This window comes from Sinocyclocheilus rhinocerous, unplaced genomic scaffold (assembly GCF_001515625.1).
Source record: "Sinocyclocheilus rhinocerous isolate Xijiao unplaced genomic scaffold, SAMN03320098_v1.1 scaffold2645, whole genome shotgun sequence".
Lineage (NCBI taxonomy): Eukaryota > Metazoa > Chordata > Actinopteri > Cypriniformes > Cyprinidae > Sinocyclocheilus > Sinocyclocheilus rhinocerous.
Genome location: NW_015654522.1, coordinates 407,218 through 413,217, shown reverse-complemented (window position 1 = coordinate 413,217; position 6,000 = coordinate 407,218).

The following is a 6,000-nucleotide window of genomic DNA, read 5'->3' as shown; positions in this document are numbered from 1 at the left end:
TTGGGGAAAATTGTGAGTTGCATTTTGTGGACAAGTCAAAGGTCGAAGGCCAAAGTTGACGTGAACACTGTATTATTCCCTGAGTATTTTCTCTGTGGATTGTTGCATTAGACTGTAAATGATTAACACAATAAAACATAGTTACTTAAAAATAACTCCTGTTTTATTTTTGATAGAGCAAGAGTGAGAATTTAAGAGAAAAGAATTGTATGTAGTAGTGCGATCTCACCACTCGAGTGCGCATCTGTGCATGCTGTGTTTCACACACTAGTCTCACTTTGAACAGAATATTCCATCGGGTACGATTATTTTTAAAGTAAAAAATAAATCAAATAGAATTTTTAAAAAAAAATTATATTTTTAAATTTAGCATTAAAAAAAAGAATAAGTGAAGGAAATGTGTTGAACATTTCCACATTATTGCCCAGAAAAATAAAACAACGTAGAATAGAGATAAGAATGAATAAAAAGGGGACCTTTTTTGCTAGTTGCATTATTGAATATGCTATAAAGACAATATAAAACATTACCACTTGTTACACATTTTCCATTCTGTCTGCTAACTGGTAATGTCTCTTTCTGTGACAGCTGTAATGATTAATGATGTCAATTAGTGCTAATTAACCCTTCATTAGACTCCTTAACCTCTCAGACTCTCATTAGAGGTGTTGACTTTAGAAAGCAGGGTCAACAGATCTTCTCACTGACTCACCTATAGATTCTTGCACTCATATTCATTCTTCGTTTCTTTTCGGTCTTTCGATCTCTCACTCAAGTGGCATAGAAAAACACACCTCCCTGAACAATGAAAATTAGTTAAGACTTAATTGGGCTTCAGAAAATATATTTGTGGATCTTATTACAAGGGCTGTGGGAAAGAAACAAAATGTGCATGTGGATTTAAACTTACACTAAACTGTAATGAAGCCCCTTGATAGTGACTGATTGAACATGGTCTCTCCATTCATACTTTGGCAGTCTGCATTATTCTGTAACTGAATGTTTATTTTCACACAGCTGTGCTGCTCAGTGTAGTGCTATACAGGCGTGGAAACACTGGTATGTCCGATTGGGCCTTGATGGTGTTTGTCCATGTTTCTAAACAGGAAGTGGGTCATTGGTGTGCGTGTTGACAGTTCCTGCAGCTGCTGTGTTTCAGCATTTACAGCAGTTACTTATGCCCACATCCGCAGTCTGAATGACTGTTTATGTCTTTGCTAAGCGTTTTCGAGTTGCACTTAAATGTGAGGCTGTGAATGAACAAGAGAGAGTTAAGGCTTACTTACTTTCCCTCCTCCTTTTCTCTGTTGCTATGAGAATTATGTAAGTTTGATTGATTTAATGTATAATTCCTGTCTGTATCACAGACAGTACAAGATGAGCCAAAGTTCGGCACAAATAGGTTTATGTCTTTGAGCAAATTACTAACCCCAAATATGAACAATAGTATTGATGCTTGACCTCCCTGTGAAACAACCAGCTAAAACCAGCCTAAGCTGGTTGGCTGGTCTTAGCTGGTTTAAGTAGGTGGTTTGAGCTGGTCTCCCAGCCTGACCAGCGAAGAAAGTAGCCAAAACCCCTCTAAAACCAGCCTAGACCAGGCTGGATTCACCTAGACTTAAGCTGGTTGGGCTGGCTTTAGCTGCTTTTTTAAGCAGGGCTAGACTAACATAGTTTAAGATCAAACTGACTGTTCTCTGTGAACATACTTTACACTTTCACACGCTGACAAATAAAACACAAGACTGTGGCAAAGAAAGAAACAATGCATAAATATACAGTATCAGTCTAATGTAATATAGACAACGGATGCCGTTATTACTGTCCTTTAGTGTGACCCCTGGCCAGGGATGGGCAGTATTTTCAGATACATGTATTTAAAACACGTATTTGAAATACAAAATACTATTTTGTATTTTGTATTTGAAAGCCTTCGGCAAAAATCAAATGTAATTTATATTTAAATACATTTAAGATTAGTATTTTTGTATGACAATGACAAATACATATGGTGATATGACAATACATATCGTGGCGATGATATAAAGTGGGATCATGGAAGGTTTGTGAAGAAATTTCATGCTCCCTTGTAAAAGTATTTTTTAGTATTTTTAAAATACAAAAATACAGTAGTTTATTTTGATACTTGGTGTGGCTGCTGTATTTTGTAGTTTATTTTGATACACTTAAAATTAAGGTATTTGGTATTTTATTTTAAAATACATTTTGATGTATCTTTGCCCAACCCTGCCCCTGGCCTGAAGTAGTAAACTTTGTCACAAAACTCGCCTTACCATTTATACCATTTCTCACATTTATTCACTTTCTGATCTATTACATCCAGAAGTGTTCTGTAGATAGAGACATAAAGAGGTAATTGTTTGACTCCCTTCCCTCCTAAAGTTGAAGGAATCTTGAAAGGTTATTGTAACAATAAACTGGCTGTGATTCAAACACATGATGGAAATAAATTGTATGTTTTCACTTTATGCTAATGCCAAAGTGAAATGGTCCACATGCAGCCAAACACCAGTGGATCCACTCAAAATGAAGCAGAAAGTTAAAATATTTTTAGAGGCACATGAACTAAATTTTTATGTTTTTGGAAGGAAATGCGTGTAATGTTTGACTGCACAAAAAGGCTGTCATGATCTATAGGCACTCCTACTTTTTGTAAATTAGGACAAGGCACTAAAATAATAATGAAAATTTCAGAATTCCAGTAGGTTTAATGTTCTTCAGGGATCCCACACTCTTTTCCCAATAAATGTACATGTCTTCTTGCATGATAAGGATTACAAATTATAAGAGTTAATCATTTTTCAATTTCTAGTCAAGAAAATATTTTAGAGCTTGGCATGATTACAAAAAAATAGGCGTCCTCATATATGCAGGTTTTCCAAGACTGGGAATCCTGGTTTAAGGGGGTAAATTAAAATATAATTAAAATTGATTTTTAATTGTTTTGGTTCCTTTTATTGCTTTTTGTACTTATTTAAAAAAAAAATTAAGTCATCTTGGGACACCTTGGAAATTTGCTAAGGCCCCCTGGTTGAGAACCACAGTCCTAGGCTATTGTGGGTGGTTGCCAGAGCGTTGCTAATCAGTTGCTAATGTGTTTTGAGTAATTCATGTCTTGCACCAATGGTAAGGCGAGTTATGTGACAAAGTTTACTACTTCAGGCCAGGGGTCTAGAACAAATAGCAGTAGAAACAGTGATGTTTGACTTAGCAATTAGCTTTTTAACACTGAGAGCAAAACCATGGCACAGTTTGACAGTTATATGATGCAACCGTATCCACCTGCTAACTACATCACATATAAACGCACATTTGGGCCTCGTTTAGCTGGTGTTTCGGTTCTGGCTGGGTCTGGTTTATGAATGTCTTTACTGATTTTTATAGCTCTTTTACTGTGGTCTGTTCTCCAGCAGTGATATATATCACAGCACAGGCGCTTGTTCTTAAAGTCGAGCCTCGTACTGACTAATGACACTAACATATGACCTCACTTGAATGGAGTCATTTATAAATTAAGCACTGACAAAGACAATCTCAGGAGAAAAAGACCTTTTCAGTTCAGCATGATAAACCAGCACACGTTGGAGAACATAAAAGGAACATATGTAATGCTGAACGGTCACACCCAACCCCTGGGTCCCACTAAGAGGGGGTCGCTCTGAGCTGACCTAATCGCTCTCCACGGACCCGATGTGAAACACAAACCCATAAAACTCTGTGTGAAATGTTTTTATTTATGTATCATCACTGAACCAAACACAGGTCGGAGTTTTCTGCATGCAAGAATCACTTTTAAATAACATATAAATATATCAGACACACTAGTTAAAATACTGCATTTGTCCTGTGTGTATTTTGTCTACAGAGAAAATGTGCTAAAATCAACACAGCTGATTTAAAGACAGTGAAAAAGAGAAATTGTGCTGTTAATGTTCTTGGAGATACAGAACAGTTCCTTTCAGATTATTGTTTTAATGTTGAGTTTCAAAAACTAATGACGCATGCGGTTCAAATCAGAGCAGTGCTGCTGTACCCATTCACAAAAAGCAGTTTCAGTGCAACTAGTCTATGCAGTCAGTCATGTCAGGGCATTGAACAGAAAATTATAAGTCAGCTTGTTTCTTTTGCTTGATTTACTCCAGCGGTTTGATGATTTTCCCCTGAAGTTCTGAAAAGTCACTGGAGAAATTTTGCAGCCAAGCGGTTTCTCTCCAGAAAAGATTTGTACAGCAATGTTTTTAGAGAAAGCTGTATTTTTTCCGGACCTTTCTAACTATAAATAAATAAATGGTTCAAGTGATACAGGAGTTTTTAGTTTAGATGTACAAAGAAACAAGTAAACTAGATGTTCGTATAAAGGCTACTGCAGCTGCTGAACAGCGTTTGCTAGAATGAATAGTAAAACATCAGCTGTGTAGTTTTACATCTATTAAAGTTTGCTATATGATTACAATTCGGAAATACTTTATAATAAGGTTCAGTTTGTGAGTGATGTACAGTCAGGCAGTCGTTGTGGCAAAAATACACGGTTATTCACCAAAGAAATAAATAAATGGACATGACACAGCAATTATATTGCAGTAATATAAAGTTCTCTGAGGTAATTTTCTCTACAGTTGAAAACGGACACGCAAAAAGGCACATTTTGCGTGAAAAAAGAAAGCACAAATCTGTGATGTGGTATGTAGAGCTAGTTTTAGTTGCAGCGTTGCAATAGACAACAGAATACTGTGATTGACCAATCAGAGTCGCATATTCCAAACAGCCGCATAATAACATTAACTAACAACGAACAATGGTCACACTTTATTTTAAGGTCCAATTCTCACTATTAACAAACCATTAACTATGACTTTTGCCTCAAACTCTTAATTTGCTGCTTATTAATAGTTAGTAAGGTAGTTGTTAAGTTTAGGTATTGGGTAGGATTAGGGATGTAGATTATGTTCATGCAGAATATATGCTTTATAAGTACTAATAAACAGTTAATGTGTTAATAATAGGCATATACTAATAAGCAACTAGTTAATAGTGAGAATTAGTCCCTATACTAAAGTGTTAACCGAACAATTTTTACAGCATTTATAAGTTTAGGTTAGTGTTAACTACTGTTCATTGATAATTCATGTTCATAATAAATTAACGTTAATTTATACAATGTTAAAAAAAAAAAAAGTATATAATTAGAAAAACACACACACACATCAAGATCGATAAATGCTGTAAAATTCATTATTTCATGCTAGCTAATGCATTAACTAACAAATTGGACCTTACTATAAAGTATTTCCGAAACATTACATAAAAAAATTTTTTTTAAAGAAAACGAACCCTGTGTAAAGTTCTGAAGCTCAAGATTGCGATGCTTTGTTTCAAGCTGATTAAGAACAATGTCAGTTCTGTTGAAGTCTCAACGGTCGTCAAGCTATGATTCAGTTACCAGAAAATAGTCTAATTAGTCCAAACTTTTATTTCTTTACAGCTTAATGTACTGGCAGGCTGAGTTTTGTTGAACGCTGCCGTAGTTCTCAGTTGAGGAAAAGTCTCTGACTGAGCATTATGCCCAGTTGTATCACAGCCAGACGTATCTTAAATGAATGTATGTTTTTTGGCACCTGTTATAGCAGGGGCAGCGCTCCAGTCTACTAGTTCCATCCTGTCTACCCTCATTTGTTCCAGTAAAAAGGTTTTGCAGCTGCTGAGTTTTTAAGTGAGACATATAACATTAGCCACGGTCTACTGTGAGGTGATGAGGGCCGGCTGCCATGGTCACAGGAACTTTTGGAGAAGACGCTCAAGAATGTCCTAATTAACACAAAGAGAACTTGGACTGTTAGACACAAAACCTACAATATTTTACAGCACCACAAACAAAAACAAGTATGTTTATGTGTGTGTGAGAGAGCATCTAAAAATTATGCCCACTTTCCATTGGAAGTCCATTTTGCTTCATGTGGGTCTGTTTTACTCTTGTGTGTG